General features: G+C 44.0%; 1 protein-coding gene across 1 annotated transcript in view; it reads right to left on the bottom strand.

Annotated features, from left to right (window-relative positions):
- Window positions 1–5,478, bottom strand: part of TBL1XR1 (TBL1X receptor 1) — a 180,535-nt gene extending 175,057 nt beyond the window's left edge. The window contains exon 1 of the mRNA XM_039488938.1: window positions 5,345–5,478. The gene's annotated coding sequence lies outside the window, so the exon portion shown is untranslated. The remainder of the gene's footprint in view (window positions 1–5,344) is intronic.
- Between the last annotated feature and the right edge of the window lie 18,662 nt (window positions 5,479–24,140).

Genomic DNA, 24,140 nt, shown 5'->3' with positions numbered 1-24,140 from the left:
ATCAAAAAGCTTTAGAAAAAATTGATATATTCAAAACAGTTAAAAGGGAAAGGTTATAAATGCATTTTCTTATTTCTTATCCTTTTAATAGGAACTACTTTTCATAGCAGAAGGATGAATTGCATTGACATCCACAAAAGTTGTGTGTGGGGGGGTTGTTTTGTTTTTCAGTATTCCAAGTATTTTTATTAATTAAATGTAACATTAATGAGCCATACACTAGTAGCAATAGCTTGCTCACCTACTACAGTGCATGCATTATCTCTGGTGCTTAAAGCACTAGGACTGAAATCCCAGCCCCCGTTGGAGTTGCTCCATTGGCTTCCCTGAGGCTGAAATTTCACCCTAGGTCTTTAGTCTTGTTTCACTACACACCAGTAACCTATGAATGCACACCTTGGAATGGCCTCGTGCTACATTATTTATTTTATTCAGTATTCCAGCTGTCATTCTTAAACAGCAGTAGCTGGTACTCATCTCAGCAATTAGATAGTGTTCTGACTGGATCAGAGCTAAGCCAACCAGACAGCTGGGTCTGTCCGAGGCTGCTCACGTTTCCCTTTTGGTGGCCTATTATTTTTTACTGCATCAGACATCCCATCCATTTGTTCCCGTCTTCTATGTGTGGGTTTCTGATAACACACCAAACTTGCTTGAGCCAATGACATTCTTCAGAACCTCTGATGCTCATTGTGACAGCACTGACTGTGAATTGCTGCAGTATATTAAGCAGCGATAGTCCCACAAAACATTTCCAGCATGAGATCAAATTTTATTAGCTGTGTGAGAGTTGTGTGATATTTCTATCAGGTACATAAAACGCTTCAGGGTAATACAGAAAGGACACTTGACTGGGGAGACTAGGGCAATGGCCATTAGAAATAGCTCTCCGCCTGCCAAAACACAAAATGCATGGCATAACGTGGGGCCAAAAGACAAAAATGAGGGACACGCGAAAAAAATATTTACAGAGGAAAAATGATCTGGGAAGAATTCTCTTACCACAGCCAATATTTTCTACCCCTTGGAGTTTTGTGAGTCAGGATTTTTGATGTAGCAAATAACCTAAACTAGCAAAAGTGACACAGGACTAGGCTTGTGAGAATGTACTCTGGATCTAAAGGACAGAACAACCCTTGTAACAGGGAACAGCTGAGAAATATGGCAATTAATTGCTCTTCACCAAGCATTCTAAGAGTGTATCCAGTGATCGTGGGGGTGAAATTGACCTAAGAAGTTAAAGTTGAAGTAGGCCCCAATACAATGGAACCGTAGTAGTTCCTCTTTGTTGGAGGGATGGGGACTGCATGTAACTGTGGAGAGGACACATGGGCAAATTTCATACTAGCTCCACATACCCCAGGGCAAGCTTCAGGGAATATTTGTACGAAGAAGGGGGATAGTTAGGGGCAGACAAGAAAAGGGCTAATGACACTACAACTGGGTCAGATGTCCCCATTTTATAGGGACAGTCACAATATACAGGGCTTTGTCTTATATGGGTGCCTATTACCGCCACACCCATCCCAATTTTTCATGCTTGCTATTTGGTGTACCCCCACTCAAGCACATGGCGATTGTGCAGGGGTCATGCCTGCTATTTGAGGCTAGGGACTAGACTAATGGATGCACTTGGATGGAATCAATTTCCCACCAAACCCATTTACTTTCATGTGCGGCTCACCCAGAGAAAACAATTCCTACTTAAGAGCAAGAGACAGGAGTGTATTTGTAACTATATATTGTCTACTGTAAACTGTTCACATATATGACAGACTAAAGGACTGGAGCCATATAATGCCACATATACATTTAAGATCAATGTGAAATAGTGGGAGTTAAATGACAGACACCATAGCAGCTCCTCTCCCCACGTCTGGCCCACAGGATTTGCCCAGGTGAAAGGGAGTGTGGATGAGATCTCTAGGTGCAGTGAATAACTCCTTTTGGCTATAAGCAGCCAGAGCATGGTGGACTTGTTCTAACTTGAGAGTGGGGACCGGATCAGCACAAGGCAGCCTCAGGATCAAGGGGGCATAAAGACAACTTAAAGCCACCTTTTGCACACACATCCCTCCTCCAGTCACAGCTCTGCCATGCTTGAGGATCTAGGCTGATAACTAGATCATTTATTTAATCAGGTCTTCTCTGCAGATGCCCTTAGGATCTGAGATTTAATCTTATCCCTCAAATTCTGTTTTAGTCTCTAATTAATTGCCCCTCTCCCCAAGCATTTAAGGTCTGAACCAAGGACTCATTAACTTCAGGGGGCATTGGATCATGCCTTTAAAGGAGTAGTAGCTTAGGCAAAGAAAACAGTGCAGAAGCACATTTACCTTTTAGGTTCTGTTATTTTTACCAGGATGAGGGCCCAAATGTGCTAGGAGCTGTACAAATCCATAGTAAGAGCTTGCAATACAGACAGCCCGACCTAGGGTGGGAAGGAAAACAGGCACAAAGTGGGGAACCAGCTCGCCCAAGGTCTGGAAGCAAGTCAGGGCAAAAACCAGGAATAGAACAAAAGTCTTCCGAGTCCCATCCAGGTCACTAAACAACAGACCACACTGGCTCTCTTCAATCAGATTTTTCAGCCAGGCTTTTTTTCCTGAGCCCATTTTTAAACTAAGTTATTTACATTCTTCAGGAAATGTCTTTTTAAAAAAAAATAAAATCTATTACGATGTCAGAAATGTTTAATTTCCCACATCCTGTCATTAAGCAGCTATATTTTGAACAATGAATGATGACAAACCAGAGCAACAGTTTTAACGGAGGTGGTATTACACTTGCCATTGCTGTGTGGTTTAGTGGACAGCAGGACAAATACATGCTTCTCTTACCCTTTCTCTGTGCCAACTCTGTCCCCTAGTAATACCTAACCACACTATCAAAGGGTGCATTGAAGCTAAGGAGAGTTTCACTTACAAACCTTACTTCTGGTAGTGACCTGCTAATACCTGATGTCTCACTAGAAAGCAAAAAAACCCTCACAGCATAGTTTGTCAGTGGCATAATGACGTACATGCAGGAAAGACTATCCTGACCTCTGTGGTGATCAGCTTACCATAGAATTTTAACCAGGAGCTAATTTAGTTAGATTGCATTTTCCTCCACGAAGTAACAGGAAAATATAACCAAACCATTAACTTTATCTGTCATACAGTACTTGAATAGGCTTAAGTAATATCACTGCATTCACTTTATTCATGCCACCTCTAAATTCTTCCTATTAATGATGATTCATTGCTGTAAACAGTAATGCTGGTTAGAAACCTGGACACAAAGATATTCACCAAGGACTCTGTCCTGTGCTGACCTTATACAGATAGATTTTAATGTACAATCACACTACTTAGATTCTTCATTTACAGGTACTATATACTTGCTATGTGTTCCACAAATATTCATTAATTGAACCACACATCACCCCAGCGAGGCAGGTAAGTGTTGTCCCTGGCAGTGGGACTAGCATCTCACCCAAGGTCATACAGCAAACCAGTGGCAGAGCTGGGGATTTAACCCAGGATCCAGAGCTTTCGCTCCCGTACAGCTGCTTTACATCACACCAGCAGCAGATTATGGCCCTAGACCTGGTGTAGTTGGGTATGGGGTCACCCAAATGTAGGAGAATCCACCATGGGGTAGAATCAGAATTGCAGCCCCTACACTAATTAAGCCAATGAGACTTGGGCGAGTAACTGCTCCCTAGAGCAGTGTTTCTCAAACTTGGGGTGCCACTTGTGTAGGGAAAGCCCCTGGCCGGCCGGGCCGGTTTGTTTATCTGCCGCATCCATGGGTCTGGCCGATTGCGGTTCCCATTGGCCGTGTTTCGCCGCTGCAGGCCAATGGGAGCTGCTGGAAGCGGCGGCCAGTATGTCCCTCGGCCTGCGCCACTTTCAGCAGCTCCCATTGGCCTGGAGCAGCGAACTGCAGCCAGTGGGAGCCACGATCAGCCGAACCTGCAGACGGGACAGGTAAACAAACCGGCCCGGCCCGCCAGGGGCTTTCCCTACACAAGAGGCGTCCCAAGTTTGGGGAACACTGCCCTAGAGTGATTATTGATTCTTTACTCACTTCTGCCTGCAGAAGAGCCATGGCTAAAGGCATCATCTCTACACCCTGCTGATCCCCAGCTGCCATAAAAACTCCTTATGGTCATTGGCAGCTAGTACCTTTCAGGCTGCTCAGGCCTGCCAGGGACTAGCCTGGAGAGCAGAGTCCAGATGGAGGGATACACAGAGGCCACTTTGGACCCCCACTTCCTGAGCTGCACTAGTGGTAGCCAAGGTTCTGGGCCCAGGTCTCCTGACTCACAATCTATGGCTCTAAGCATTAGCCCTTCATATGCCCAGTTGTGAGGACATACACGCACTGTTGTTGTATCAACCAAGCAAGGTACTAACAACTTCAACAGGACTTTATTTTTACAGTGGAAACCTCTGTACCAAGCTGCTGCTGCACCCTCTGTAACTCTCACTCCACCTCCTCAACTCCTCTCCCCTCCTTCCTGTTTCCTGTCCTTTCAGACTCCCAACAGCCAGTGCTCCCAGTTCTAATAATTACAAGCACATCTAAACACCACAGCTGTCTAAGCAGAACCATTCAAAGATCTTTACTTGGTAGTTTTCCTAGTACAAACTAGGGCCAGCTTCCAACAAGACACTTAAGCACATGCTTAACCCTAAGCACATGAGTAGTCCCACTGAACTCAATGGGATTGAAGTCATCTGCTTGAGGTTGGGGTATGGGTTAACACTGCACACTTCTGGGGCCCAATTATCCTACCAGTTGCATGTGCTCAACTTTCATGGATGCCAAAAGGATTATAAATGATGGCAAAATCCAACCCTTGTTTTAAATTCAAGTTTACTAGCAAGTAACGTTTTTTATTTACTATTGTGGATCTGTGCAGTCATCAAACCCATTAAGGAGAAAACTAAGGAATCCACTGACTTAAACCAGTATGGGACCCAGGCACGTGTTGAAAGTCTCTCATGTCTTGTGTTGCATTTTGTCACATGAATCCCTTATGACTGGAAGAGGCACAATTAGTCAACATTCCTGAGTCTACTTTGCACACAACACTAAAGTGCTAAAAGAAACATACCACGTAAGATAAGCTCTCTCAGGCAGCTGCCTTCTTGCTAACATCAAGTATAGCATCAGTGTAGCAGAAGACTATATCCTTTATTTGCAAAGTGCAACATGATCATTGGTTCCAGAGAACCCCCTCGTGTCCCAGGATAGCCCTACACATAGATCCCTTGGGATTCTCTGAAATAATTGACTTCCACACCCCAGTACTGAGAACAAAATCCCCCTTTCTTGGAGTCTGACTTATTACCTGGTTTATGGGGTACAGATATCTTCTTTAGCCCCACACATCCAAACTTTTTTCTCCTTGCTTCAGGACTCCCACAGCCCTCCTTGTTTCATTGGCCCTGAGTCAGGCCAGCTGCAGCCTTGAAGTGCTTTTCCTAATTAGCCCTTCTTTACTTAACTCCTTTCCTCCCTTTTATGAGGTCTGAGGAAACATATATACTGCCCTTCTTCCCAGGGCTCATCCCAGTTGGCTGAGAGAGTGGGGACCCTTGCTCTGACCCTGCACTACAAGGCTCCTGGTCCTGGGCCCTTAAAGAAACAGTAGCCTTGGTTTTCCCTAAGCACTGACTGATCCCCTGGGACCATTTCCCTCTCTCCCAACACCTAGCTCTGCTTTCCCAAGGTCTTCATCTACTCCAAAATTCCCAGGAACCTTACAGAGAGACACACACTGTGGACCAGGGATTAACTGACTCTTGGCCCCTGCTATCCTTACTGGGGACAGTCACCCTGTTACAAAAAGGAAAGGTCTTGATGAGTGTGTCTGGGATGAAGAACCTGTTTTTAAGGGGCAGGATTAAGCATTAGCAGATCTGAGGTCTAGTCCTATCTCTTCCACAGATTTTCTGTGTCCTTAGGCAAGTCACTTATCCTCACTTTGTAGCCGTGGAAGTGGAGGGTAACAACTTTTTCCCATTTCACAGGGGTGGGGTGAGGACAGCACTAGGCGATTAATGTTTCTAAAGCATACTGGCACCCTTAGGCACTATAGAAAGCAAAGTATTATATTAGGTCTTCTTTTTTTTAATCCCAAATCCCGATGAAATGCTTACACAAGCCATGCTTTCTATCTTTCAATTTACAGCGTGTTCTGTAAACTGTTTGATGGCCAGTGTTGTTGGTATGTATAAATCTATACATGAACTTTGTCTTTGTGCTGCTCCATTTCATTAAACAGGGTTGGCAATTCAGTAGATGCTTTTATGCCTGCAGGCTCTTGGGTCATCTTTGATTTTTACTCTTTTCAGAGTTCATGGTTCCAATTAATGGCCCTTCTCACTACTAGGGCAACTAGATAAAAGAACATGTAAAATCTTCTTACTCTCCTAGAAAAACTGCTGTCAGCTGCAAAGGGCCAGATTGTGAACCTCTTAGTCCCATTGGTAAGCAGTGACTTGGATGAGGAATTCCATGGAAGAGAATGGAACTACTTGTGCAAGTAACTGCTTACTACTGGGATTACGGGATGCACAATCTGACCCATAATTTGCTATTGTGGATCAGGGATGATGTTCAAAGTTGTTCAAGAATCCTCTTCTATTTAGAATGAGGGAAATATTAGAGTATTTTAAAAAGCAGTAGTGTGTGTCACTGGTTCAAATCCAGCTTGAGTCTTTTGGAAGGCTGGGTGATGGCCCTTGAGAACTTAGTAGGTGGTGTCAGTAGAGTGGAGATGGTGTTTATCTCACAATCACCACCTCAGCTGAGACACACAATCACCCGTGTTCCCACTTTTTCCATAAAAACCCAGGGGCAAGGAGATTGAATTACCCTCTCACCCTTTGAAGGCAGTCCCTTTCATAGAGGGCTGAGGTGCCCTGGGTAGAAGGGCTGGAGAAGCTTGCACAGCAGCTGTCAGAGTTTATTTGGGTCCAGCCCTAAGGCAGGCAAGTCAATACTTGAAGTTCACTACATTTGTTAAAGTCGTACTGGAAACCTAGCATACAGGATCCATAAAGCCCAACAAGGATAGTGGCATTAAGAGCCTGCATGCACTCTATTAAAGTAACACCCAGGCACCATTTCTTCATCTCTGTCTGTAAAATGCCATGTACACCTCTAGCTCTGAGAAATACTAAATAATAAACTGCTGATTTAAAAGTGTTATCAGTAAATTGCTGTCAGCCCACGCAGTGTGTAGAGAGAACATTGGCTCACCAATGCGCACATCATAGCCTGGAAGGGAATAACATTTGCATCCAGGCAGCATAGACGGAGAGAAGCGCTCTGAGACATACAGTGGGAGGTGCATCTTTCTCACAGCACTGCTGGAATAGCTAGGCCTGAGAAATTATCGCATGCAAATGCATCATCCCACACAGAGCATGGCTGAGTACCTCACAGAGACGTAGGTCGCAGCACAGAAGTCACAGCCAACTGCTCTCAAGTGATGTTGACTGGATCCAGTGCACTTGGAATTACACTCTTCTAGCATTTCTGGTGAGCGCACGTTGCGGCGGGAGGAACATATATTGTCAATATTGGGGTAGTCCCTAGGAGCCCCAGTCATGGACCAAGACCCCATTGTGTTAGCTGTGGTTTTTCCTCGGGCCATGCCTGAGGTTCTGTTGACCACACTCATTGTCAGTGATCCATGGACAGTGCACACTGCTAGCACATAGTGCTACCCTCAGTGCACACAAGGGAGGCAAAATCTGCTTGCAGTGTAGTGATGAAAACCCCACTGACTTCCCCATTTACTTCAAGTGTAAACAAAGGGTAGAATTTGGCCTGGAGGCAACACACCAGTGCTCCTATTCGAGTGTACCTTATTCCCTGCCCTGAGGCGCTACACAGCTTATTTTCCTTTTAATGGGTCATACAATCATGCTTGTTTTTCCCCCAACCCCCAAGCAGGAGTTTGCAGCCTTTCCTTAGTGACCCTAAGAGGGCCTGATCATGAGTTCAGTTCTGTAGCTAAGGGCTCTAATCTTCTAGTTTCAATAGTGCTTATATTATTCACCCACAAATGTGACATAGAAATAAAAGAATCAAAGCTTTCTAATAAACTAAGTCCCCCCCCTTCCCGCCACACACACAGTACATTATTCTAATTGCATGGCATTCTAATTCTCTTCTCAGCCTTCTAACTCCTTGTTAGATCATCTGATATAATCAAGCACTTGGCCCTGAATCAGTATTTCCATGAAACAGAGTCAGTTTAGAGTAGTTCCAAAGCGTTCTGTAATATTTTTGTAAATGGTGCATCTTGGGACCAAAGTATATTCACTGTAAGAGACAAGATTTCTGGAAGTCCTTTATTTATTGCATGAGTCATAAACTGCATTCAGAATAAAATCCATCCCTATAAATAACTCTTCTGTTTGTGATTAAGTGTGCAGATAAAGACCATACACTATAGATTTGACTGTATTACACATGGATATGAGGAAATTGAGCCAGGGCTGATGATTTTAACTCACCCCATAATGCCTAAATATAGGAGGATGTGTCTTAAATCACTATACATTATTTACTGGGAACACATTTTGGCCCACACCTGATAAGCATCCTCCAAATGATAAGCATCCTCCTATATACTTTGCAAAACCAACATTAGTGTGCACCTATATTCTAGCCAGCATGGGCTCTGCATGTAGCTCAAATCATAGATACTTTAAATGGGAATAGCCTGTTTACCCAGCATGTGTATCTAGAGTCTACCAACACCCAAATGTAGACTATACATAAGAAATCTTGTCCAAGGCTTAAAATGGACAGTTCTCTTACTATGTGCCAAATAGCTTAGGTCTGTCACATCCTTTCTTCTGTTTGAAACAACAATGCATTTTGCCTTCCTCCTAGCACACAAGATCATTCAACTCTCCCCCCACCCCCACCCTCAATCCAACTTTCCTAGTTCCAAGACAGATGCAGTTCTATTTAGGGGATTATTTGGTATCATGGCCATGGTGTAATGAATAGTCTAGTGCAGCCTAATCTGACAAGCCCAGGTGCAGTGAAAATGTAAGAAATAAATTGTTCAGCACATGTCTACTTCAGGTACCAATAATGGCCCAACCCAAACACTTACAATTAGTCCTACGTACACTGAAGGAACCAGCACTGTTTATCGTTGTTCACAAAATGGCTAACATTTTTCCAGCACCTTTGACACTTCTTTATAGTGAATTTTTCATTTGTGTTTGGTTTGGTTAGATTGAGAACTCTGGAGATGACAAATTCGTAACAAACAGAAGATTTCAAAGTCTCTTCCCCCCACCCTTTTTATTAACTGGCTACAGAATATCAGGCCTTACATTTAAAAATAAGAAAGTTTAAGATAAGGAATACAACTCTGGGTAATAAGAACTGTGACAGGATGGGCTGTATTTATATTATGAGAGTGATTTGTCCCTGTCACATCTGTCAGTTCTGTCCATGCAGTACCACTGCAGCTCATGAGCTTTCACACCACACTAAAGCAAATTCCAGAGCAGAGGACGGGGGTGCAGGGAAGGACCCAAGACTAAGTCCAAGAGACCTGGTTTATGATTGTGGAAGAGACAAGTCATTTGGAACCTAATTCAGCTCCAGTCAACAGAAGTCTGTCTTGTGACGTTAATGAGATAAGGATCATGCTGTTAGAAATTATCAATTTGATATTGATATGTTATGATAGAATATATCAAGTAAATAAGACAATTTCTCATATATTTGACTGTCCAGGATACATGAGGCCTTTTCCAAAGCCCACTGACATCAAAAGGAGTCTTTCCATTGATCTCAGTGGTCTTTGGCAGGGCTGCCCACAGTGGAGGGGCAAGTGGGGCAATTTGCCCCAGGTGCCGTGCCCCGTAGGGGCCCCCACGAGAATATAGTATTCTATAGTATTGCAACTTTTTTTTTTTAATGAAAGGGGCCCCCGGAATTGCTTTGCCCCAGGCCACCTGAATCCTCTGGGCGGCCCTGGTCTTTGGATCATCCCCATAGAGTTCCAGCTCTGTGTTGCAGTGGATGAATGACAATACCCAGTCACCTCTACTCATCTTGGATGCCATTTGTGTGGTACATATACCCATGTGGTGCACCACATGGGAAGGGAGAAGCACATGTCCATGATGTACCACTTCTCATAAGCGTATCCGTCATCTTAGCTTGGTGCCTGTATTCACTTTTTACAACTTGGGGCTGACTGTCTATTCTACTTTCAAACCAGAAGAACAGAGGAAGTTGTATTGGATCATCAACCTGAAAAGTACAGAATAGTAGTTGTATTGGATCATCAACCTGAAGAGTAGTACAGAAACATTTTTGAATAGTTATGTCCATTCTTAGCCTGCTTAATAATTCTAGTCTCTTTCATTCTATTTTTAGAAGCCATCATGAAGGGAACATTGGTTACATAGATTACATGACACCAGGTATAAGAGGTTTAAATGTCAGAGGGAAACAGAAAGAAAGCAACAGTTGGAATGTCAAAGCTAAGAAGATGGCAGAGCATTGCTAGTTCAGATTGCTTTTTCAGAGGAAGGCCAGAAGCTATCTAGATGTCCTTTCTTGATATACATCATGGAGCTAATTCATTAAAAAACTTTTTCCCTCCATGGAAAATTAGGTTTTTGACTAATATTTGTGAAAACTGCTTGCTTTTAGTGGTAAAATTAGATTGTGTCAAAAGAAATACTCAACAACCGAAAAGATTTCAGTTTTTGACACAAAACCAATGTTGATTTGAAAGAACTGGCATGGTGCATTTTGGGAGATGTAGTTTGGGTACCTTATATCCCAATTCTCTTCTGTGGGCTGAGGTGTCCAGCCAGACTACATCACCTATAATCAACACAACTAGTAAATCCTATGAGGCATGCAGTGGCTCAGCAAAAGGGGAGATCATGGAAGCTGTAGTCTGGCATGAGAGCTTCTGGAAGAGAATGGGGGAAAATGAGACATCATGGCAGAATTTCCAAATCCAAAATTTCAGTTTGAAACCAAATATTTTTGGCTGAAATTTTTCAGCTTTCCATTTTTTGCCAAAATTGAAGCGTTTCCAGGGAAAACGCCCTATTTTCTGACCAGCTTTAGCAGACAGTACTGATAAGCCTTTGCAATTCATTTTTATGACTCATGCGTTACTTGAAGAATGAATAGTCGTCCCCAGTTTACATCTCAAGAATTTTTTGCTGGTTAATATTTGACATGGAGGAAGCTGAACAGTTTTGTTTGAACTGCCATGAAAAATAACAAAGGAGATAACTATAGTATCTGGGGGGAAAAAAAAGTCAGAAAACAGTGTCTTCCCTGCTATTTGATCGAAGAAGACCATACAGGTATAGAAAATGTGTGCTTACTGAACAACAGCTGGGGAAGAAGTTTATGGAAGATGCTGAAAGCAATGGGGCCAGTTGTTAGCACCTAATCTACACCTCCTCAGAAAATGAATGTAAGTTCAAAGTCTGCCCTCAGTGTAACAAATCACAAAAGTCAAAAACTGGAATACAGAGTGAAAATTCATGTTTATTAGTTTTCCTTATTACATATAGGAAATTAACAGAAGTTATGGGAAAATCCTCAGTTATATAGTACTGAGGTCATTTAAGGATACATATGGCACAGAAGCCACCTGCATAGACATGGGTGCCAGGTTTCTATAACTTTTGCTGGTGCCCGGAACAGGTCCAAGTCCCACCCCACCCCACCCCACCCGGGAGCAAGGCCATGTCTCTGGGAGGGGCTAGATGGACAGAGGTAAGGGGGCCGAGGCTGGGGACACAGCTGGGGATGAGTGTGGGCAGGGGACCAGGCCTGGCTGGCAGCGGAGCCCCAAACATTGGTGGAGCTGGGCCCATGAATGCATTTAACAGGAGTGACAATTCTCTAAACTATGATTCACCGGATTCAAGAGTTCAGGGTTTTTCTGTCAAAATGGTTCAGTGCAAAATTCATCTTTCTGAATATTGGTGGAGCACGGGCACCACGGGCCCATATAACTTGCCGCCTGTTGCATGGATGTATTGTCTCGGATGATTACTGTATATATCCACTTATAAGCCAGTCTGTGTATAGGCCAACTCTTATTTAAGGACAGTGACTTAGGATACAACTAACCGATGATGTGCATAAATCCCTTCACTCCCAAACCCCACCTCACTTGCACATGCTTCTTTAATTGATTCAAGCTGCCATGGCTTCTGTCCAACCTGTAGAAGTTTTCCCAACCTCAAACTGGCTGCTAACCCAATGCTACTCTGGTCCTGGATGTTGTCTCAGGCTTTCCCAGCCTTCTCTCTAGCCCTTTGCAGTTTTCCAAAAGTCAGTGTGGCTTTTTCCAAGCCCCTTTGCCACTCTCCTTCACCTAATTGTGTAATAGGTAGGTCCCCATAACTCTCCCCCATAACTCCCCCTAAATGACAGACTAGCACAAATTACTCAGTGTATATGCCACCAGTGTATGGTCACCTCTTCTTATCACCATCTTTCAGCCAGTATGGTTGATGACATCCAGAATGGTGGGTCCCATCTTTGAGTTTCTGCTGCCATTGGGAATATCCACAATTTACCTCAATTAAAACATCACTTTTTTTTTAAATGTACTAGGTTTTGATTGAGTTGTTGAGTTTAATAAACTCCATATTATTTAGCAAAAAGAACAGGAGTACTTGTGGCACCTTAAAGACTAACAAATTTATTTTAGCATGAGCTTTTGTGAGCTGCAGCTCACTTCTTCGGATGCATAGAATGGAACACACAGACAGGAGATATTTATACATACAGAGAACATGAAAAGGTGGAAGTATGCATACCAACAGGAAGAGTCTAATCAATTGAGATGAGCAGGATGATATCCTGCTGCTGATAGCTCATCTCAATTGATTAGACTCTTCCTGTTGGTATGCATACTTCCACCTTTTCATGTTCTCTGTATGTATAAATATCTCCTGTCTGTGTGTTCCATTCTATGCATCCGAAGAAGTGAGCTGCAGCTCACAAAAGCTCATGCTAAAATAAATTTGTTAGTCTTTAAGGTGCCACAAGTACTCCTGTTCTTTTTGCAGATACAGACTAACACGGCTGCTACTCTGAAACCATATTATTTAGGTCACTGATTCAATACCTCTCTCATAGTTCATATGTAAATACCCTACCCAAACACAGTGGACTAGGGAATAGAGAGAGCATGATCAATAATGCATCCAGTGGTACAGGGAAAACTGGAAGACATCTGAAGCATAGTATTGTGTCATTCATCCCTGTCGCATCAGAGTCCTAGAGCACAAAAAGTGAAAGGTCACCTATTGGAAAAAAAATCAGTGACTGAGGAAAAAGTGTGAAACTGGTTATGTCCATCCTGTTCCATGCGGTGCCCTAACACTGAAAGAAGAAAAAGTTGCGAACCTACTTTAATAAAAAACTTCCAGGCTACTGTGGGTCTCTGGCTGCAGCTCAGTACATTATCTTAGACTTGTGTGGACCAGATCCTCCGCCAGTGCAAATCAGCAGAGTTTCACTGAAGTCAGTTTACACCAGCTGATGATCTGGCCCTTTATTTTTGATGCTAGACCACTTTTCTGTAACAACATTGTAAGCTGCATGCTACTGTTTATTCCTTTGTAAGTAAGTGGTCTGTCACGTGACCTGTGCAGGATGCGATATGGTTAGCAGTGTGGTCAATAAAAGATGACTGTTCACTTGCTCTTTGAGGGGAAACAGACAATGTATTTGCAAATATATGGGTAATACGCTCTGGGGGGTGAGGAAGCTGTGTTACAATGTCTAAAAAGTACCTTCCTGGCCATGGGGGAGGGGACGATCAAGCCTCAGTACAGTGAGTCAGCAGCAGCCACTATGGACGAGACAGCCAGACAGCAGGATTCAGAAAATCCATCGGAGAAAGGTTTGGCACCGATTTGAACATTGCCATATACAGTATATACAGTTGTTACCCCTGTAATCTTGCCTTGCTGAGGAATGAGAGCAGATGCTCTTTTGTAAAGAGGCCAGAGCTTTGGAAACGTTTGAAGTTAATATACAGTTTGGGTGCTTTGCTCGTACCCCTGGTCTGCGAGATGAGGAGGTGTGTGTCAGTTAGCCCCAGCTCCCAGCTGGCAGTAGGCTACAGTTCAGCCACATGAAAGATCTCGAGCTACACTTCGCAGCTGGCAGGGGTTGGGCCATGATGGTTCTGATGCATTGTGTTCAATCCCTAACAGGGAGAGGAGTATTTTCTAGCCAGCTGATGGAAATAAATTGATGGGTCTGCAGGGAGCAGCCAGCCCTGCCTCCTTCATACAAGAACTAGAGGGCATCTACCTTGTTCAGTCGAAAGGACACAAAATGCATGATTTAAGTGTCATATTCCAGAGTATGGTATACAAATATTAACACTGGAGAAACTGAAAAAAATAATGTCAGCCCCACTGTATCTTAGACAGTATTTTCACATTAATCCTATAGCTTTTTTTTCCTGACCTAGGGAAAACAAGCATGGCTAGGAATGGTTAATGGCTGAAGAGGACAAACCCAAGCCCAGTAATAATTACTTGCATGTTACTTTGTATGGACCTTAACTTAACCCATTTAGGGTGGTATTTTCTAACTCACCTAAGGGAGTTAAGCCTCCAATACAGCATGGAATCAAAGAAACCCTCTTAGGGCTTTTGAAGAAAAAAAAAATCTCATCTTTAACCTCACCAGGGCTTCCTGGTCAATTAGGAAATCAAATTACTTGGGGCCTAATTTCATCTACACTAAGGCCTATTCACACCATTCTGGCAGTACAAAGGGGTCAGTAAGTGAGAATCAGGCCCTTTACATTCTGGATTTCATTTTTAAACACCAGAGGTGCCTTGCAATATGTAATGCATCATGAAAACATAGGTACAAAATGGAGCAAAGCCATCTCCATAAAGCAGGAGTAATTGTACTGACGCTGGAGGAGTTATTTTGGATTTATACTAATGTATATGAGAGTAGGAGCTGACTCATTCACTAAAGAAAACATACTGGACTTTGACTTCAATGGAGTCACTTGGATTCAGCTCAGTGTAAATCCAGAGTACCACTGAATACAGAGAGTTTGGTGATAAGGAATGATATGTAAAATCAGATTGCTGTATTAAAAAGAGAATAAGATCCTGGTAAAGTGCCATGTTATTTAACTGGGCCACTGATTTTGGCTTGGCTGTGCCACATTACATCATGCTGATTCTCATTCATTTGTCTTCTGTATCCTGATCATTCAGAACAGACTGTGAGGGTGACTGATTTGGATTTGCTGTCTTTAAATTTAAACCCAACTTGAATTAAAAAAAAATACTACCCAAATAAAGTCTAGGACACAGCAAATTGAGGGAAATGCACATCTGTAGTGCAAATACAGTCTAAAAACCACCTTCTCTTGTCCCTGAGTCCTGGTCCCCCCGCACAGAAAATGTGATGACGGCAAAAAAGTTTCATCTTTGTCTGCTTGTTAATGTTTCTTTTCTTTCTCACAAGGGTTCTTGCTGCCTGACAAGGGCCCTGCACATATTTTCACTCCAAGAGATTGAGCAAGGATAAAGGGAGTGGTTTCCTGCTTCTGAAAGCAGTCTTTGCCAGCGGTCCTGTTTTAGCACACTTCACAGTCATCTTCAGCATTAATGAGAAGCCAAGGCAGGGGAGGGCTCGTCTAAATAAAAAGACAGCAAGCTGACCTCTGCATGACATTATTAAGTTACGGTTATTGGATTGCATTTTGTTTCCTTATCCCCTTGTGCATTATCTGCTAAAGCCATAATATGGAGGAAGGGTGTATGTTGCAATAAGGGTCAGAGAAGAATCCCCTGATGGAAGTTACCCTCCTCGTCCTACCCCCAGAGACTTTTGCAACTTGTCCTCTAAGTCGCGGCATGGCTGTGCCTCACCATGTGCTGGCGTGCGGAGTCCTTGGCCTGACTGTGTTGTTTTCCTGGTCACTGGTTGTGTCCTACTGCTCTTTTGTAGAAGGAAAACTGCCCTCATATGTTCAGCTCCTCTTCCATTAGCACTTGACAGTTGTCTGCCAATTTATGCTTTGTGTAGGTTGTTTCAGAGCAGCAGGAAGAGGCAATTCTCTGCATAACTTGCACCCTTCAATTGTACCCATTCTGTCCCCCCCCCCCCCGGCCCGGTCAGGTCTGGTACCAGTTTTAGGTCAATACATATACTGGATACCCAGTGACGTCTGCTCTTTGGTACTGCCAACAGAGGCAGTCTTCCTGTATCTGCCTACTCTCTAAATCTCCCTCCTTTCCATAGCTACTGCAAGGCATTCTAGTGTGCGCTAAATCAGCAGTTCCCAAAGGCAGCCACCAGGGGCTTTTCTTGAGGCCACACCCTCCTGGCCTGTGATTGGTGGGGGGGGGGGCAAAGTAGCAGCCCTTCCTCCTACCTGTTACTCCTGGATGCACCCTCTTGGGGTTGCTTGCAGGGGCTGCCAGCAGCAGTTGGGCCCCCTGCCCCCTCTGGAGACACCTGGGGCACAACACTGGAGGAGCAGCACCCCACCTTTCCCAGGGTGGCTCAGGCCCTGGGCTTCAGCCCTGGGGTAGTGGGGTGGCAAGATCTGGCTCTGGAATTTCAGGCTCCAGCCCCAGGCTCTGGCTGCATGCCCCAGGCGCTATCCGCCAGGCACGGGGCTCCAGCCCCCGCATTGCCTCCCCTGCTCCCCACCAATCCCCCTCATTGCCCCGTCCTCCACTGATCCCCTCTATCCAGGGCTTCATTTGTCCCCAGGCTCGCCAGAGCTAAGTAAGGCTGCTGTGAAAAGTGATACTTGTATGTTTGTTAATACTGCTTTTCACAACAGACTTATTAGCTAGCAATAAATAAATAGCAATGATTTGGATGTGCATATTTGTTTTTCCTAAAGTTAACGAAGTATTTTAGGAAAAACTGTCAGAGCAGCCACCAGTAAGAGTTGGTGGCTGCACCCTGAGGCCAAAAATTTATTCTGAGAACCCCTGCTTTAAATCCTAGTCTCATGCTAGCTAGCTCGCTTACCCAGCTCAACCAGTGCCTAACATTTGTCTCTCTGAAATGCTGGAAGATATGAGCTCATCCAGATCAGCTTTTAAGACAAACATCCTGACAGATTTTGCTAACATTTTCCACAGGTTTCCTTGTGCTTTGTTAAGTCATTAGACCACATCACAGAACGTTCACAATCATACATTGCATACTCTGTGTTTCCTGCAAGCATCTTATAATCCTTCTATTCATCTAAAAACGGAGTCAAATATAGGCCCAAGGCTCTCAGCAAATACATTGCTCTTGGCAAGAGCAATTGATTATAACCGGATGTCTTTGATAAGCTTTCCTCCCTTCCCACCCAAACTTATTTCTTCAAGAATATGTATGTATCCAGTAGAAAGGGTTGGAGGGGTCTGATCTGAAGGACGTAAACTAAAGGCCTTGATTGAAAGACCCTGAACATGGAACTTAGAGTTAGAAAGTCAGGTCTATTTCTTGCTGCTTTGATCCCATCTTTAATAGATACCACGCGGAGAGGGGCAAAGCTACCAATAAGGAGATGAAAAAGAACAAAGAAAAATGCAAGCTAAGCCTCAGGAAATGTTTCCTAACATGAAAAACTTCCTAGCTGCAAGATCTGTTAGGTCACGGGGTAGTCACCCAAGGGAAGTGGTGGAAAGCCCATGGCATGCATCATGAAAAGACTGCACAAGACACTCAAGAATAAGCTGTAGCAAACATCATGATGGCATCTTCTATGTCTGTGAGCTCTGTATAGGATACACACACAGGGTGAAATCCCAGCCCCAGTTGATATCAATGGAAGTTTGGTCACTGACTTCAGCAGGGCCAGCATTTTACCCATATGCATTCCCACAATACCCAGAGATGGGTCCAAACAGAAATACTAAAACAAGCCTCCCCTCTCCACCCCTACAAGTGGCAGAGAAGGCTGGCCCAGAACACTCACCTGTCCTTCAAAAGGCGAGATAATGGCTGGCTCATGTACAGACACACAGGGAAGAGGCACAAGGAGTCTTCTCCTACCCCTTGTGTAGCTCATATTAGCATCAGCCACAACTGCAATCTTTGTAGTTGGAGAAGGGCAGGGACTGCTCCCTCCATTCGGCCCTGTGGTTAGGACATGGACAATGAGTGGTGAGTGTCACAGCCTCCACTCCTGTCTCTCCACACTGGCCCATGAAGTGGGCAAGCATAGCAAGCAGGGGCAAACCACACAGTCCCTCAGAGACCTGAAGAACAATCCTTTGCAAGACTCCCTCTATAGCGGTGTGGCCCCACGCTGCCCCCTGTAGGCTGCAGTTTCATCCTATAGCTGCCGCTAGGGTCCTGTTATATCAAAACAGGTTTATTCATCGCCAGTTATAGGGTGGGATTTTCAAAATTGCCTATGTGATTTAGGAGCCCAAGTCCCTTCCCGCCCCCAAAAGCTACTTGGGCATTTTCAGAGCCTAAGTTTCATGGCAAGTCAATGGACCACAGGAGCCTCAGGCCCAGATCTGCTAAGTCCCCTTGATTTCAGTGGGAGTTAGGCACCTAAATACCTTTAAGGATCTGGGGCTAACCCACATTCTAACCCTTATACAGTACTTTCCATTGGGCAAGGCTATAATTATATACAGTCAAGGATGTGCTGTATTACATACAGTTACTGTCAAGTTAATGAAGTGGTCATCTTGGTGCAATATTAAGGGACACAAATATCAATAGAGAATTATTACTCTATTGCTGCAGCTCAGACAGGCTGAAATTTGCAGCTAAAGCAGGAGTGGTACTTTTAGCAGTATTTGTTTTTAGGGCACAGTACATTATGTTGAAATATTCACACTCTTTGTGGACACTTAAAGCTCTGCCTTGCTCTAATGCTGCATAAGCTTAATATTAATTCTGGCTCAGTAGAGGGAATTGAAAACGGTGCCCCTGAAGTCATTGCACTGAATGAAATGTAGCGATAGGGGACATTACACAGTAGCTGTGGCCTATAGGGAAATAAGAATTTACTTTGGGTGGCTGAAGGGTCCTTTGGGACACATTCAGCACAGGCCCAGGGCTGCAGAAGGGAGGAGTTTGCCAGGAGGGAGAAACAGGCTGCCGACTCCCTTCTATCAGAAGGCCCAAAAGAGGAAGATCTGGTCAGGAAGGCAGTGTGGATGCAGAAGACAAGTGAGGCACAAAACCAGCACATTCCCTCCAGAGGTAATGCTGCTTCCTATGGAAACCTCATCAGAGACTAAAACTAGCCCATCCCCCACTGAGCAGGTGCCCTGAATGCCCCTGGGAAGGGCTCTCCACTTGGGGAACATAAGGTATCCATGTCTCTAACCCTATCTCTATTCGTGAAACCAGTCTGAGGAGGTCATGTCACAGAGCATCCTGAAGTAGCATACCACATACCTGCCGTGTTCCCAGTAACGGCTTCCCCTCCATTAGCAGTCACACACCCCTTTTGGTTCTTTAAAGTAAGCGTACCGTGTAGGAAATACTCAAAGAGATACCATCATGTATAAGATTTGGTTGTTGCAGGGGTGCTGGAACAATTTGTACCATGGAGGTTCTGAGAGCTATTGAACCAAACTAAACTCTTTATATGATGGAAACCACTTCAAGCCAGGGTGTGTGTCAGCACCCCCAGCACCCCTAATTCCAGCACCTATGCATAGTAGAGCTTGGGACAGGCTGGGGGTTGTTACAAGATGGTGGTATAATACTGCTGAGACAGCCCCTTTCCCTCTCCACGCTATCCACCCCTCAGCTTTTGTTTTCCCACTAATAAGGCTGTTTTAATAAGACCCCATTGTATAAGCTGGAGGTCAGATATTATGCAGCAGACCCAGCACTTCCAACATGTCAGACATACAGATAGGATAAAGAGGATGCACTGGTTTGCATAAAGTGAGATTCATTCTGAGCCATCACCCAACATATTTTTTTACATCCTTGAGTCTGCACATCCTGTTCTCATGGTCTCTCCAAAAGCAGAACTACTTTGACAACCAGAGCAGTTCTTCAGACTCAAAGGGGTTGAAGGAGGTTTGATAAGCATCTAACTTTATAATGCTTATCCAACCTGAACAGCATCTCTAAGCCTCCTGAGGCTCACCCATCCCCAGGGGAGATACTCAAAACTCATCTGAGACTTGACTCAGATCTGGTCCCCCCCTCCTTCCCCTATCTTGCAACCTATCTATATGGGGGAACTCCTACTAACTTCAATGGGACTTTACTGCATGGAAGGGGTGGCAGGAGGGGACTCAAAGAAAAGGCTACTTAATGGTAAGGTAGAAACAACTCCTATGCCCACCTCCATTTTAGCCAGCTTAGGACAAAACCTGATGGACAGTATAGAAGTCAGGAAGCCCCTTCACCTGAGTTCCACAGGGATCAAGCGTCACAGAAATTTGAAGGTGGGGTCACAGCTGCTCTCTGCTCCTCTAAACCTCATGGATATTGAGTGAATAACTACACAACAGCAACATTAACTCCCTTTGGGTCCTCCCCACAGCCGTTACTGTGCAGCTGCTGAAGGAAGCAGCCAATGGTGCATGCCAGAGTGGACAAAGGACCATCAAAGCAGCATGGAGTTTCAAGGATCCACAGCGCTTGTAGAAGGTCCCTACAATTGCTTGTCCGTTAGCCCCTCCCCCACTTTTAGAGAGGTGTGGATAGCAGCTCATGTTGTTTTGTGGGTCTTCTCTTGGGATTTACTGCAGGAAGGGATGGTATGACCTGAAGGCTGGTTTTCATTTATATGACAAACTGGCTACCTAGCTGCCTGCTATTTAACATGGATGGCATCATACTGCCTTCTCACCAGTTGTTGAGAGAAAGCATTACCTCAGCAGCTGTGTCTCATTTCTGACTTCCCTAGCTTCAGTACAAATTGAAACACCTGCAGACTCTTTGGACAAATCACATATATTAGGGTAGACTCTACCCCATGTTCTTGTGAAACGAGCAGCCCTGTATCTTGGAAATGAAACCCTCTAGTAGACAGCTAGTAGGTGTTTGAGTCATTATTATAACACTGTCCTGCAGTGCAAGTGGCAGAGCGCCTACAGACCTGCATGGTTCTTTACCACACTTAACTCTTTGGGAATCTAATGAAGCATTTTCAAGAACCTTTAAAATAATTCTCTGTTTACAAATAAAAATAATAGAAGCTAAAACATGACACTCCACCACCACTTCTCATTATAATTCATATTGCAGTAGGGCCTAGAACCTCATTTGTGCTCAGGACTCATTTGTACTGACATAGTAAAAAAAGATGACCCTTGCATACATAGAATCCAAGAAGAGATTAGGTTTGTGAGTTTAGTTTTGTCTACACATGTCCCATTTAAGGAAGGCTCCATACCAACCCCAGTCAGCGGAGTTCCTAGTTCCCTTATTATTCCAGGCAGCAGGCAGGCTATCTCCCTTAGGCACCAGGTCACAGTAGGAGCAGCTTAACGAAGTTCATAAGAGCCTTACCTCAGAACAACCAAACATACAGCCAGCTGGAAAAACAAAGGCCTTTAGGGCCCAGGTTAAGCCAATGCCTGCAACCCATCACCACCAACTTGGCTTTTAGCTACTTACTATACTCCCCACTCAACTGCCTTGTCCTGTTTACATAGCCCAGCCCCAAACCCTCCTAGGCTCCAGACTATCCCTTAAAGGGCCAATACACCCTGCCCCCAAAACCTCTTAGATTCTTTAAAGGGGCTTAGTCCAGTGTCTTACATTCCTGATTTTACTTATCTTTGTAACTGCATATTCTTCTAGGAATAAAAAGGATTATACATGACAACATTGGCGGTCTTATTGTTAAATAAAGATCTTCAATCAAGATGAGTTGAAAACAGATGTGTGATGATCCAGTGTGTTTCTATAGTTTAACAGTAACACTGAGGTCTGGAGTAATAAGACTGAGTCAGATCACATGCAAATGAAACTTGATTGGCTATAGTGAGTTCTGAGAAAATGATTGTTCATCTCCTGGAAGGTGAACAATAGCTTTTTTCTGGACCTCCGAACATCAACTTCCCTTTCAAACGGTATTTGAAAAGAATGGGAAAAGAGATATTTCTGCCCCAGCCCAGTCATTATGTCGAAGAAGGCATGGGTACATCTAATTAAGCATTCAAATTATTAGGTGCTACTTCTAGTCAAACATTCAGATTCTCTCATTACTGGTTCTAAAGTAAGAACTACAGCAGAACTACAGCAAAGTAATAGTAAACCGAGGGGGGATAAATCAAACCATGCTGTTCTGGAGTTTGAAATCCATTGTAAGGAGACTAGGGGATTGGACCTCAGTATATCTCAAGCTTGCATTGTAGTTCAAGGGTTAACTATGTTAATACGACTTTTCTGAGCTGTTGTAGTCAGTCTGTACAAGCCATGCAAATGCTGTAATTAGTATCAGAGATAAACCAAATCCATTAGTAGATGGAAGGGGAGCTCAATCTGTTTTACAAATGGAAATGAAGTAGCAGCCTCAATTATAGGATTTTTAAAAACATGCAATTTAGCAAGATGTTGATTTCCTTTTCGTTTACTTCTTTCTTTGTCTTTTAGATACTTCAGCTTGAGTAGCAGGCAGTAGATTAACCAACCAGATTTTGGCAATGTATTTAATAATCAAGCTCAAATAAGTGCTCTTAGGAAATAATTTTATTTACAGTTCAGCTGGGGAAAATATTAAAGCCTAAGTATTTGAAGAAAATTATTATTGCGTGGGACTTGTGTCCCACGCAATAATTATCATTCTGTGGGACTTCAGAGCATAGTGTACAGCCACAGAGAAAACTAATAATCCTGGTGGACACAATGGGCCAATATATTTCTGGGGCCTGACTCTCTGGTCCTTCAGGTTCACTTAGAGCAACTGGAGATTCCCCCTGGAGAATTCTCACTGTGGAGAAGGAATCCCAGCTGTTGTAAAGCTGGAAAAGGCAGCACCACCACCACCGTCTTTATCAGAAAACTGCCAGTAGAATAAGGGGAGGGACATATTGAGGGCTGAGGGGGGAAAGTGTTGGGCAAGGGAAATGGAGAGAGATGCCAGGGGAGGAGAAGAATGGGGAAGGGGAACAAAGCCCCTTACACTAGCATTGTAAAACTGGTCCTCTGCAGCTATACCTCATGCCAAGGCAGGGTGATAGAGACTCAAGGAGCTGTGAATAGCTCCATTTAATCCCCTTCTTCTTCTCTCTGCTTAGGTGTAGTGGAGAAACACAGCTCTTGCCTTCAGTGTGAACTGGATCAGGCCTTGTGACTCAATAGGGACTTGGAGCAGGGGTTCACCAACTTTTTGACCCACCTTTTAACACAGATTCTCTCCTGGGGCATTTATTTAAGGGCTAAGATTAATTTTAACATGTAAGTACTGATTCAGTTGCATATTATCCTGAATCAGCAGACAGTCAGATCCCTATGCACCTCTGGCATAAACCTTTCACGTGCTTAAAGCTATGCAATAAAAGGGCAGGATTAAGAATAAAATCACTCGGAAAATAAACTTCTAAACCCACCAACCTTGGGTCCCAAAAGAGAAAGGGATTGAAGTCTGGCCCACCAACTCTGTGACCTCCCTTCAGGCCAGAAAAAGGGCATTCCACAAACCTGGGGTGGCAATGGCAAATATAAAAAAGGTTGTGGAAACCCCGGCTTTGGAGGTTTTTAGGAACAAATTAGACAAGCACCTGTCAGGGATGGTCTATACTTAACCCTGTCTCAGGGCAGGGGGCTGGATTAGGTGACCTCTAACAGTCTCCTCCTGCCCTACATTTCTATGATTCGCCAATGCCATGAATTCTCAGTTCTCACTGACTTTGGTCACTGAACTGAGCCCTGAGATACATGTGACCTAGCTGGTTAAGGTCAAACCAAAACCTTGAACTCCATCTACTCTCCAATGGGCTGGCAATGCAGAGAGAGCAATGGTACCTAAGATAGAATCACCTCTGTCCACGCCCTACAATAACTGTCTTTCTTGCTGCAGGTGATAGGCCTATTGTAGCAGCCCACAACAGGCTTCCTCATGTGCGACCAGTATTTGTACTTTCTCCATACTTGGTCTGGCAGGCAGGCAGTTCACTTTG

This window comes from Mauremys reevesii, linkage group 9 (genome assembly GCF_016161935.1).
Source record: "Mauremys reevesii isolate NIE-2019 linkage group 9, ASM1616193v1, whole genome shotgun sequence".
Taxonomy (NCBI): domain Eukaryota; kingdom Metazoa; phylum Chordata; order Testudines; family Geoemydidae; genus Mauremys; species Mauremys reevesii.
The sequence above is the reverse complement of the archived record's forward strand: the minus strand, read 5'-3'. Positions and strand labels throughout refer to the sequence as shown.